Genomic DNA, 13,120 nt, shown 5'->3' on the forward strand with positions numbered 1-13,120 from the left:
CTGCGGCAGACCCAAGACCTGCTCACCTTCAGAAGGCTCAAGACCTGGCTCTTTGAGCAGTAACAGCACCCCCGCACAGCGCCTTGAGACCCTCAGGGGTAAGAAGTGCGCTTTACAAGTTGACTGATTGATTGATTGATTGATGCAGGCAGTCTCAGATTTTTGTGGGTCCACGGACATGGCCGCTATTCCATGAACCATTGGCTCAGCGAAACTATCGTAGACCTCCTTCACTTTCTCCTGAAAGTATGTAGCCACTCTATCACAAAACTCCTGGGCATTTAGCTAGTCTTTTTACTATTGAAAAGAGCTCCGTAGATGAGTTTTTGGCTGTCAATATTGCTGTAGTGAAATAACTAGCTTTTTCTATGCTAATGAGGTTTTTGTATATTCCAATAAAGCTGATTTATAATCAGCTTTATTTTCCGATAAGATAAGCCTGTCTACTCGTGCCAAGCTACCAAGGGGGTGATCAGGGGTCATTTTAGGAGTGTACCCCTTTACCCTGACTAGATTCAAGGGTCCCTAGTTGTCACAAGTACCTACCTGTGCCAACTAGAGACCCCCAAATCTAACAGCCTGGATGGCAGTGTGACCAATACCCTGTAGTTCAGGCCCTACGGTTGGACACTGATGCCACTCCAGGTAAGTTGCTCTGAAATCAAAAAGCAGCATTTCTCTCTAGTGTGGAGAACACTAGTGGTGAGGACCTCTAAGAGGTGCATTATTTTAAAGGTCCTTTGAATGCAAGCCTGATATGAGGCCCACATTTCAAATGAAACACCTGTCGCTCTGTCAGCTTTCACAACTTTTTAAGGAGTTTCAAGGTAGGCCATTCTCATGGAGGTGTTTTTGCAAAGTCGAGTCTTGAAAGCCCTGTAGAAACAGCAACCTGGAAAGAGGTAAACCCATGGAGGCTTAGCAAACCCATAGTGCAAGTAGAACATCCTAAAGAGCTTTATATAATATTTAAAACCCTGTCAAAAACATGGATTTTGAATTAAAAGAGGAATAACACTGCGAGTTTAGGTTTCTAGATATGGACTCTACAAAATTAAATCCAGCCTTTGAGTAATTTGACTAAGGGAAACAAAAAGACAATATAAATAAAGGACAGACTCAGTGACATAATATAATGGCTTTTATGATACTTACAAATGGTTTTCAGTTTCACCCTTTGAGGCTAGATACAGTGTGACTCTCACATTCTAGTTCTGAACATTAATTTGTTTATCTGCACCCAGACCCTTCTCTGTATTATTATGGCTTGACCTAAGCATGTCAGCACCCTTTCATGTGCAAACATAAAATAATCAGGTTAGTACATTGCTACTTATGCAATGGCGGCAGTCACGCTAAGGATGGCTGAAGGTTTCTTTAGAATACTGAAGCCTTAATTGTTCCATTGGTCTTGGAAGCACCATCTGTGGTTTTGCATCCATCTAAGCACTGTACAACCCCATTCATTCTCTCTAAACGAGTCTGTAGACGAGAGGCTGACATAGTCCTTCGAGTCCCACTGGAAGCATTTCTTAGTTTAACAGTTGACTTTAGGTAGGCAGTCACTAAAGAAGAACCTGTCAACATCAAGCATACATGATCAAGCCTACTTGAAGAATTCCTGGGTTGCTCTTTTACTCGGAAATAGAAAGACTGTGCTTTTTATTCTTTCTGCATTATTAGTCTCTCTTTGGCTTCATGTACAAAGTGGTTTGGTTGCTGTAACCCCTCAGATTTGCTAAATCTGTGGGTTTGTGATTGCTAAAACACTTACTGAAATGTACTAAACACAATTCAAGAATCAAGATTCAATAAAGGTTTTCTGAATTGTTCAATGGGTATAGGAAGCAAAAAGGAATTGGTATTTGGAAAGGAGGTATTTAGGGTATTTCTTCTAAACAGTGATTACATATGGTATGTAGTAATATTTTGTGTCCGTAAACCAGACCCAAAACATTAATATTTTATGACCAAATCAAAGGAAGTGGTAACCCATTTGCAAATGGGAAGAGGTCCCGAAGGACTCGCTTTCCCTTTATGAATGTTCACAAAACCTTTTTTATGAAGTGGGCAGTGGTCCATGGGACCGCCGGCTACTCCTACAGACAATTTGTGTAACTTTTATTTTTTTAAATGCATTACTTTTCCCTCTAAGAAAAATAGGCTGCATTAAAAAAAAATGACAATCACAGAAATGGTGGTCTGCTGACCCCGACAGATTACCATACCTGTGATTGAGAGCACTCGTAGTTGGTCACAATTTGCGACCTACCTCATGAATATTGAAAAAGTAGATTGAATTGTGACCCTCTACCATTCTGTATTCTGTGAAGGAACCTACTAGTGAATAGGTCAGTTTGCAAAATCAAAAACAATTTGGTAAATGTCAGTGCGCAGTTTTCAGCCACTTTTATCAGATCAATTTTTTGTGCATGAAGCCCTTTGTACCAAAACAAAATGGAACCAGAGAAACACCATAGAATATCGGAGAAAAAAATTCACTGGTAATTAATAATTCTTACTGAGCATCTGGATTCTCAATAAGATTGTTTAAAGGAAACAGAAGTTGAAAATCTTTACTCTAATGGAGGAAATTATATTACTGCAATTTTGTTTCACAAGACTATATGGAAAGTCCCCTTCGATAAATCTCATCTTTTGAAAGATCTAGATCTTATCATACTAAACGGTTTTAATTACCTTCATAAAAGGAAAAATCATGTATCTTTTTATAAAGCTTACACTTACGACTACGAAATATTATACTGGTACAAAAATAGGCCCATTTACACTGTAGTAGACTAAAGTAGATTTAAAGAGGTGCTTTAGAAGCCCACTTGATCAAGAAATATTGTAAAACTTTTCTGATGTGATCATAAGTGGGTGACCAGGAACTGTTATGGCTCACTTTGATGATGTCACACAAAGAATGGAACAATGACAGGTGGATTAGATTCTGTGCAGCCTGCATTATCAGTAGCGTCAGAGATACACCACCAATGGACAAGAAAGGAACAAAACATGCCAGCCTCCAATTTAAAGACTCCACCTGCAGCATGAGTGACGATGTAGTAATACATGATGCAAGAACATGAGACTGAAAACATCATTCACGTAGCCATGAAGGTTCTTAATTTCCCCTCCCCAACCCATTCATCTACATAGATGCAGAGCGAACATTGTAGACATTCCCATTCATTGGCAGGCACTGGGATTCCCAATCAAGTGTCAACCTCAAACTAAACAAAAAAACAACAGATCATAAGCATTCAATTATGCACTTAAAAAAATAATTACAAAGTATTTTAAAAAGGAAGATTAACAGTGGAAGCAACAATAATTATAAAACATGGTAGCCTTTAATTAAAAATAAATTCAAGTATCATTATTTAAAGTTCTTCAGACATTTGTCTTTGAATTTTAACGTTGTGCAATACCCATCTTTGCATAGTAAAGAAAACTTTTCAAACTCCAGGTCTATGACTTTTTTTTGTTTCTTAACATGCACCTACATGTTTGTAGTTACGGCGTATACATACGTATGTATGTATAAGCATATACATAGATATGTTTTGTGTGGTGTATATATATATACACATATCAATATACACACCGCACACAAACATATTTATTTATGTGTATAAGTGTTCATAATTTCTAATAGAGTGCTCATACAGAAGAAAAACTACATTTTGTGGGACTCATGCAGCATACCAGTATGGCCCATATACTGACTTTACAATTTCCTGTCAAGGTGTATCATACAATGCAGCAAAAATATAGCGGCTGGAATGGGGCACTGCAGTTGCCTGCTGCTGAGAAATGATGACGGTAATACTTGTTTATATCCAGAAGAGAATGTAATGAGTATGCACATGTCACAGTCTCGGGAAAACGGATTCAGCTACAGCATGAGATGTTAGATCTGTTACCAAGATCTCGTTCTAGTAAAGCTGTGAATTCCAACTGGTGTCTGGTTGTCAAAAAGGTTAACACCAACAACTCCAATTCTATGTACATAACAAAAAGGGACCACTGTGGTCTGATTGCTAACATTGTATCGTGCGTGTACAATGGCGTCATGTGAAATGCAGCAAGGTGTATTTTACACAGGTAGTAACAACACAGTCTCAATTAATTGTGGAATAACATTTTGTCAAACAACAGTACTAGCGTTCCAGTGCAAACATATGCTTTATTACTCAAAACACATTTTGCTAGCACACTTTTATGGGGTCATTTAGTTACATGAGCAATTACACCAGGTACAATCTAGTGACCCCATAAAACAGACTGGTAATCACCCAGTTAAACTGCAAAATGTACATTAATTTCAGGGGGCAGCGACCATAAAATTAAAGGCTCCAAAAGATTGCAGCTAGTGAAGTTCAGTTTCATTTGATGCAATTCTTTTAGTTAAAGTTGTTGAGGCTTGCCACCTCTCTTTTCAGGAGGTATTACTGCTGGAAAGTAGGAATTAAGTATGGGTCGTAACTCCGCTCCGCATGTGGATTTTGTAGTTTTCCGCACTCCACATTAAGTAGAATTTATTTACTCGCTCGTGCTCATCAACGTCAAGTTGGCGAGCACAAACAAGGAAATGATTCACTTCCTGGCGAGATTTTTCCTCATTCGTGATCATCAACATCAAGTTGGCGAGATCTCTCAACGAGAGTGGTCAGATTTCTCATTGCGAGTGGTTGTGCATGCTCACGACCGCTTGCATTGAAAAACCATTGGTTCATATTGAGAATGCCACTTGAGTAAAAAAATCTACTGGCAGAAAGGAAGCAGCACCCGGGAGCAGCACCCGCTTGCGCCCGTTTCGCTGAGCATTGTGCCGCTTGCGATAATTGAACAGTGTGAAAAAACACCTGGTGCTGAAAATCAAAGCGAACAGCATTTAACTAATGCACTCTGCTGCTTGCAGGGCTTCACTTAGCACGGCAGGTTTTTTTTTTCACTTTGCCGGTACTCCACGAACTCTGCCCTGGCTTAGGAGGAATGAGTCTAATGTCTTATAATGTCTTATGAGGACTCATCAGGGAACAAAACAAAAATGCCATCAATACTACAAAAATAAGATTTTCAAAAGGCTTGAATGTTGCTGATAAAGCAAAAATGAAATAGTTGAGGAATATACTGCAAGAAATTTTTCAATCCCACAACATGCTGACTGGTGTCAACATTTCTGCGTGTAGTTATAAGGAAATGGTCTTGTCTTCTGATCTTGCAAATGAATGGTTCTTGGTCACACTTTCTGTGATCAAAATGACTTATCTATAGTTGTACCATACTCTAATATTTAATGTCAAGAAAGCTTTGTGCATATTGCACAAACGTTGTTGACAGTGAATGATAATGTTTGCTAAGTAGTCTAAGTGGCCAATTTACAAAGGGTGTTCAAAGTGATAGAGATTTCTCTGAGCCTGTGTTGTGATTGTTTATAGAAAAGACGTGTTTCTCAACACAAGTTCATGAATGTCCATATCTTCATTTTGTAACCTAATTTAATCCCCTGAATAGGTTATGGTATGTGCATATGATGCCCTAAACGTATGTGCAGGTGACTTGTAATGCCTACGAAATCAGCACTAAATCAGTTAACAGTAATTACCTTTAAAAGGTCTTGTATTTCAACAATTTCATGGATTCACTCCTATTGAAATTGTTAAATACATATTTAGATAAGCGGGGATCGTGAACGGACACTTTGAAGGCTATCAGATGAAATAATGCTTTTAAAATATTTAATGGGCGTTTACATTTTTTTGAAAGTCACTTATTTCCTGGACGAATTGTGATTATGCCAGTAGCAAGAATTATATCATTGTTATGATGTTGAAAGAGTGAACAATTGTGCAAAGCCAGACCTTTCTACATCTTTGTATTCCAAATAGGGTTTTTCTCATTGGATATTATAGGCAGTTGTGGCATCTTGTTGTGATGAAATACAAATTATCTGACCTTCAGTTATCTTTTCAGTGCTTAATTTGAGCTGAAGGCTCATTTTTGGGCACCATCACTTATTTTTCCTCATCAGATATTGACCGCGAACAAGACAAGGGAAAAAATAGAAATGGATGAGAAGGTGTGGTATCTGTTACCTGTGTCTAGGTAACAAGGTAGTCACATAGGTTCTGTAATGTGGTGTTGGAGAGGGAGTTGGAGTTTTTACTGGGGTGATAGGATGCCACAATCTTGCTCTCTAATAAACCATTTCTCACCAAGCTGCAGTGTGATCCATCTCTATAAATTTGGCGACGAGGATGGGATGGTCATAACCTGAGCTGCTGCAGTGGTTCCAGACATCAACATGAGTCATAATTAGCAGAGTAGGTGGAGATGAGTGGGTGCTACTGTAGTCAGAGAAGAAAGGTAGGAAATGCCTGAAGGCATCTGGCAGCATCCCTGAGTGCTCCATTGGCTTGGTTGTGGCAGAGATCAAGACATTTTGGGGAGTGCTAAGCATGTCCAAGCATTTTTACCTACAGGGTGCGTGGTCCGCTCGCAGTCAGGCACAGCATTTTCCTGTGCTAATGCTCACATTTGGCGACTGTAAAGCAGCATCACATAGGTGCAGTGGCATTTCTCAGGCTGGGAGGTAGGCATCCTCATGCGTCTGCGCATTCAACCATGAGCACTGTAACATCATCACACGACATCAGGCACCATCTTGGTTAAGGAACTTTGTAAACTTTTCCTTCTTGTGCATGTCAGTAATGCACACCTTATTTAATGTCATTTCACACCAGGAAGTAGAGGCGCTCAAGCAAGTTTTCTGCACGCATCGTATGAGGCAAGCGCTCAGTGCGTGTTGTGCATGTCTGCGGTGACACGCACACCTTTACATTATTCCTGGTGTTTGGAGCCGAACTTTATTTTTACCCAATCGACCGACGCTAAGTACACATCCTTCAATCTTTTTATCACCTAACAATGCTGATCTTATGGAGTAAAAGTGGGAATAAGAACAAGGTGACTGATTATTTATATTGTTCCCCATTACCTTTGATTGAGCATGTAGGAAGTGACTGGGATGAATATAGTATTGCAATGATCGATAATAGTGATCTGCCAATTTTCGATGAGGATTGGGCTGCTGGTTATGAGGGAAATTAAGTTTTGATAATGGAGAAACAATTCATCACAAAAGGTTGTGCAGACAAGAATACATTACATTAAGAATACAAGTGGTTTTGGATGAGTTATCTCTTAGTGATGCAGGATTCATTCTTAGAGGGAACAGAGTTGTACCTCCTAAGGGCTTACGGTACCATTTTTTTAAAATAAATCACAAGGGACATCTAGGGATAGTAAATCTAAAGAGAAGAGTGAAGTTTTGATATTGGTGGTCTTCCATTGACATTGATACAGAGAGGTTTGTGAGATAATGCCAGTTTTGTGCCCGCAGGCACAGTCAATTTTTTGACCATCCCTTGAGGATAGGAAATGCCGAGAGAATTTGTGGAAAGATTTGGGTGTAGATATCCTAGGACCTATTTTCGATGTATGGGGTGCGTAGACACGTGATTGTTCTCATTGATCATTGCTCTAAATGGCCAGTGTTTGAAGTGTGTTATGCATATGCTGTAGTTTCTTTACTAGACAATATATTTTTGAGGGAAATAATCCCTTATTCCTTATTAAGTGACAATGGACTGCAATTTACAGTTGAGATGTTTGTGAAATTCTTATCTAATAATGGTATCAAAGGCAAGGGAACCCTAGTTTATCATCCAGCGGAATGGTTTAATAGAGAGATAATGGATAGTGTGCAAGCTGCCAATAATGCATGCCAAGATTGGGAGAAAGAGTGAAAGCACAGTTTGGGCTTACAGAATCACACCAACGTTAACAGGTTACAGTCCCTTCAGGATTCTGAGAAGTAGGGAACACTTTACTAAGGACTATAAAGCGTGGGTGAACCTGAAATTGTGTAGTAAATGGTCTCCCTCTGTGGTATTTTCCTAAGAGTGCAAGTGGTTTAAAAAGAATATTACAACACCCACCATGGAGAGATGGATGTGTATTTAGTGACAGGTGATTGAGTGAGAGTAAAGTTTGGCTTCAAATTTAAGAAAGGTTGTATCAAATTTTCATAGCCTCTTCAGATGAAGGAGGTTTACTCAAGATCGGCATTGTTAAGTGATGAAAAGATTTGACATTTTAGTAGGATGCTGAAATGTATTATGTTACAACATTTTGAATTGGAAACATTACAAAGAAATTTATAGAAGTGAGTCACAATCTAATGGATGTGTGTGAGATGATGATGATCGTGCCATTAATAGTCTTAAAGTGCCTGGAAGTGTAAAGCATAGAGATCCTGATTTAGGTACTGTTGAGAGTGAGCATGAATCAGGTAGTGCTGAAACTCCTAGTTCTAGCGTGTCTACTCATGCAGTAAGACAAATCGAGTTGCATTGGCACTCATTCTTTTACAAAGTAGGAACTGTTTGGCAGGTCAACAAATCATTTGATGCCTAACGCCTTTCATTGTGGCATCAACTTGCATGGATGGCGTCATTGCTCTTAGATTGATTGGAGAATTTCAGTCAATCAGTCCATGATTATCAGGGTGTCAATATCAGTTAGACTCAAATAACATCAGCTTACTCCCTACCGGCTGAGGGCGGTGATCCTTGACGAGATACTGCAGCCCCTCACTGGGTAAATTCCCAGCAAGTGGATGCATTCTGGACTTCCAACTGAAAGGCATAGACCATGCTTATCATGTTAGAGGGCGTATCTATCATTAGCGCAGCAGGCTTACGGGCACCACACTCCAGGGGGATGAGCGACCATTGCACCCCTATTATAGCTGTTGTTTGACACTAATCAAGAGCCAGGTGGGCCCATTTTCCTTGTTTGCCAAAGGGCCTGAAACCCTATTTCTGTCAACATTGCTGAGACCAAATGGAGTCTAAAAAGACAGTACGACTGGTTGCAAAGCTGAAAGTTTGGCCCAGGCAGAAAACAGTAACACAATGATATGTCACGTACAAAGCACGGTAAAAAGACAACATTCTGCAGTAACAGTCTCAATTCAGCAAAAGGAGAGGAGACACATAGCGACATGTTTGCACCAGAACGCTAGTGTGGATAGTATGCTAGAAAATATACCAAGTAACCTGTTTGGAACAAACTTGAAGATATGTATGGACTTTAAATGGCGTCACAGGGAAACAGTTGGGATAAAACGTTGTTGCCCATTTCAAGCTTTTAGCATTTCTTTGTAGAAAGTTTAAGGCTTACTTAAGCTTGTTTTCCATACATGTGAGAAACTGAGAGAGGCAGGGAAATGGAACAGTTTTAAGAGAAAATGAATTACAAATGCAAGAAAGAAAAAAAATCAAGGAATGAGATTCAAAAGTGTGACGTAGAAGCGTTTAGAATGAAAAACAAGAAAATTAAAAAAGTAACAAAAGAATGGAGGGAAATAAAAGATATCAATAAAAGCAGGACAGTGAGTGCAAGAAGATACCAAACATGTAAGTAAAACATTTTTGGAAAATGAACAAGCAACATACTAGAGCTTGGCACTTCAGTGATTAATTTGCAAGTGTATCACATTTCGTACATTATATACAGATTCAGCATGAGCAGAGAAATAATTCAAAACATATCTATAATTATTACATACATATGCATTTACATTATATATATTTTATATATAATATTTATAAAATGGGTGTGTTTTATTTTTTGGTTTCAAGCATACACTTTGCAGCTCTCACTTGCGTTGTGCCAGAACTCCCTGTAGATGCATGCTATACAGTCTCGGTGTGCAAGCCCAGAGCACCAGCTATACAACATGCTGGAAAAATCAGGGGCGGTCAGGCCCCAGCGACCCAATCAGAGGGCCTCGTGCGTAACATACAGTGCACATGGAGCATTTCATCATGAGATCTTTCTGTCAATGACATGTCAGTGTATGCTGCGTCCGTCCACTTGTAACCTCATGTTGACAACAGGACCCTCCTCTGAGACCACCAACAAATGCAATGCAGCGAGAAGCTTATGGTCCATGAGATCACGCAGGTCAGTGTGAGCGCTGCTCTGGGGCGCTGACTTTGTGGAGGACTAACAGAACTTCTGGCCATGCACAAAGGAGGTGGAAGTAGGGACCTTTGGAGCACCACTGGTTGGAAGTGGATGGACTATGATAGCTGGGGCACCAGTTTGTATATCCCTCATGATAAAAAATGGATCCTGCACCAACGCTGAGGACCATATTTCATTTCCATCCACGCTTTGACGCGTGAGGTTGCTGTCTGTTCTTGGCATCTGGCTTGCAAGCATCTTCATTCGAATATCTGCCATGCTGTTTTAACCCATAGTTTTCTATGCAGAAGTCGTGTCATGCCAATATGTTCGAGATGAGAAAAAAAAGCTTTTCATGCGAACTTAAGTAGGAAGATGTTGAGCCCCAATAGGTATGGAAAAACAGCTTCTTTTGTAATAATGTTTTCTTGTTAGTTAATTGTTTTATTGCGAGTGATAGCTTTCCTCCCTAGTTTTATTATTTTTTTAAACGGGTTTTAGGCTGAACACTTGAATTATTTCCATTTTTTGTTGCTATTTTCATGAAGGCCGAGGGCGAGAATGTATGAACCTATCTCCAAAAAGGACAGTGTCCTCTCACCCTCTGCTCAAAGTAAGTAACGATATGGGATCACCAGGACATGCGTTGTAATTTTATAGCAGAGCCAATGCACCCTGTGCAGAATTCAGTGGCCACGGCCTCCAACCGGAAGTCCATAGAGGAAGGCCACGTTCTTCCTCACCAGCAGCATCAAATTCCGGATTGACTTGGGTCATACCTTCTCTTTTTGACATTTCTTCCAGTGCGCACCAGAGAAAGATGACAAAGAAACAAACACAATTGATTAGTTATGGAATTGTGGCACAGTCGACATTCAAAGAGACCATAGTTAAGTAATCAGCTCACCCTGAGGCAAACACTTACCAACCTAATTTGGCTAGTCAAAAAAGCTAACAATTTGAGGCTGTGATGATATCTGAAAGATGTGGATTATCATGCCAACCTGGAAACCATTTACAGACATATGTAATACATTTGAAGTAAGATTTGAAAAGTAAATGTGAAATATATTACAATGTGTGGAGAGACCTACTAATACAACGTCATTGGGGAGCAAGGTCTGACTGCAATGTCAATTGAGCATGAAGGATCCTCACTGCAGTGATAACAATGAAAATATACTTGCCAATATCTTTGAAGACATTTAAGTGGCCATCGGAACTACTTTATGTTTATTGGCAGTTCATGCAAAACGGATCTTCTGGGTAAAACCATAGCTGCAGAATCAGTGTAGACATAACAGTCACAGGTTCTAATCCTGGCAACACATGGACCAAAATGCAATGGGTAAAAGGCCAATTTAGATGATCTTTGCAGGTCATTACGATATAGGTAATACTCATGCGCCAGAATTAATATATTTGAGCACCAGGTCCATAAGATGCATTTTTCTTTGCAGCCATGATGACAATTGTTACTTAAAAAGGCCACGCAGAAGAGTGAAAAAGCAGTTCTCTCCAAGTAGTGAAACACATCTAACAGTTAGCAACAATAGGGGTTCTAGATTGATCATTTGTTAGATGGTGTCAGCTGGGAGTTTGGGCTCTAATGTGTCGTAATTCACCGGATAGCCCCTTTAAATGAACCACTAGAACCAACCTGTTTGCCTCATTTGTGAACCCTTACCTTACTATGGAACAGCTGCGTGTTTCATTCCCTTACAAGCAGTGACATATAGATATATATATATATCTGACACTTACACGGTCCCTCCAAGAGGACTGGACAAAGATTTGCTTGCTGCAATCAACAATATTTAGCTTAGTTGAGACTTTTTAATAACAATATAAAGGTATCACATCTCAACAAATCTCTTATTTTGTCCGAAGAAATTTCATTGCTTAAACACTAAAACACAGCACTTTCGGCAACAATGCCTAGTCCTCTTGAATGCGTGACTCTAATATCAATATCCAGTAAGACAAAACAAGGCAAAAGTTAGGTGCAACCTCCCCGAAATCTGGCCTCATGTGGGGCATCAAGCAAGAGACTCATGCAGTTAATTTTAACACTGGTCATGTGCACCACTACTGCCACCAAGTTGGCATGCAAAAAAAACACATAACAAGAATTTGAAAGTTCCCTGAAATATGCATTCACAGCATTGTTTACTGAAAAAAGCGTATAAGTGCTCCCCTCCCCACTTCTGACCAATAAGGTCTTAACAAGGCCTAAGCAATTGTTCATTGGAACTTGGAAGTTGGTTGGAGAGACACAAGTTGACAGTGAAGTCAAGTGCAAAACAACTGTACATTCACCTGGGAACATATCTGTTCCTGAGACAGTGTTGGTACTGCTGCAGCTCAGTAATGCGTTACAGCACTTATAAAATGGCATATCATTGTTTTTTAATAGGCAGTGTGGTTTGAGATCCAAGCATGTTATGCAAATCAGTCCTTAGAACCAATACTACATCTATAAAAAAAGTTCAACTCAGTGATAAAGTATGCTCTATGACAAATACTTCTGTATTACAAATTCTACCGACGTGCTTCCACCACCACTGATGAACTGTATGATATGATGATATGATATTGACATTTAATAGAGCGCACAAAGAACCAAGACTCCTTACATGAGCTTATTTGGTTCCTCTGCTCTTGGTTAGCACAGTCATTATTAGTTGCAAATGACCAGACTTTGCATAGCAAGAAGGCTGTGTGCTATGCGAGCTTTCTGTATCTACCTGATTACCAACCCCACAGAAGTATCAACCAATGAGAGATGGAATTAGTCAAGTAATCTTGCAATACAATGCAATGTAGCATGTGTGGACCTCATTCAGATTTATAGGCAAAAACTGCCTAGGGAAAACAATGGTACCATAAAGTGTGAATTTATGCGATTGTATTATTACCTCCACCCTATGGTTTCCACAGCTCGTAATGAGCGACAACGCAATAGTACCACAATGTCCCCATTACAAGCTGCAAAATATGGAATTTCAAATTTTTTCCCTATTCAAATTTTGCCATTTAATACCTGGTGAAATTTGTTCTAGCAAAAAAACTG

The 13,120-nt window shown here is 39.6% G+C and overlaps 1 long non-coding RNA gene across 1 annotated transcript in view; it reads right to left on the minus strand.

Moving 5' to 3' along the window:
* Positions 1 to 1,128: 1,128 nt before the first annotated feature.
* Positions 1,129 to 13,120, minus strand: part of LOC144822585 (uncharacterized) — a 34,122-nt gene continuing 22,130 nt past the window's right edge. Inside the window, exon 2 of the long non-coding RNA XR_013608643.1 lies at positions 1,129 to 10,844. This is a non-coding gene — a long non-coding RNA (uncharacterized LOC144822585). The remainder of the gene's footprint in view (positions 10,845 to 13,120) is intronic.

This window comes from Lissotriton helveticus, chromosome 3_1 (genome assembly GCF_964261635.1).
Source record: "Lissotriton helveticus chromosome 3_1, aLisHel1.1, whole genome shotgun sequence".
NCBI classification, from domain to species: Eukaryota; Metazoa; Chordata; class Amphibia; order Caudata; family Salamandridae; genus Lissotriton; species Lissotriton helveticus.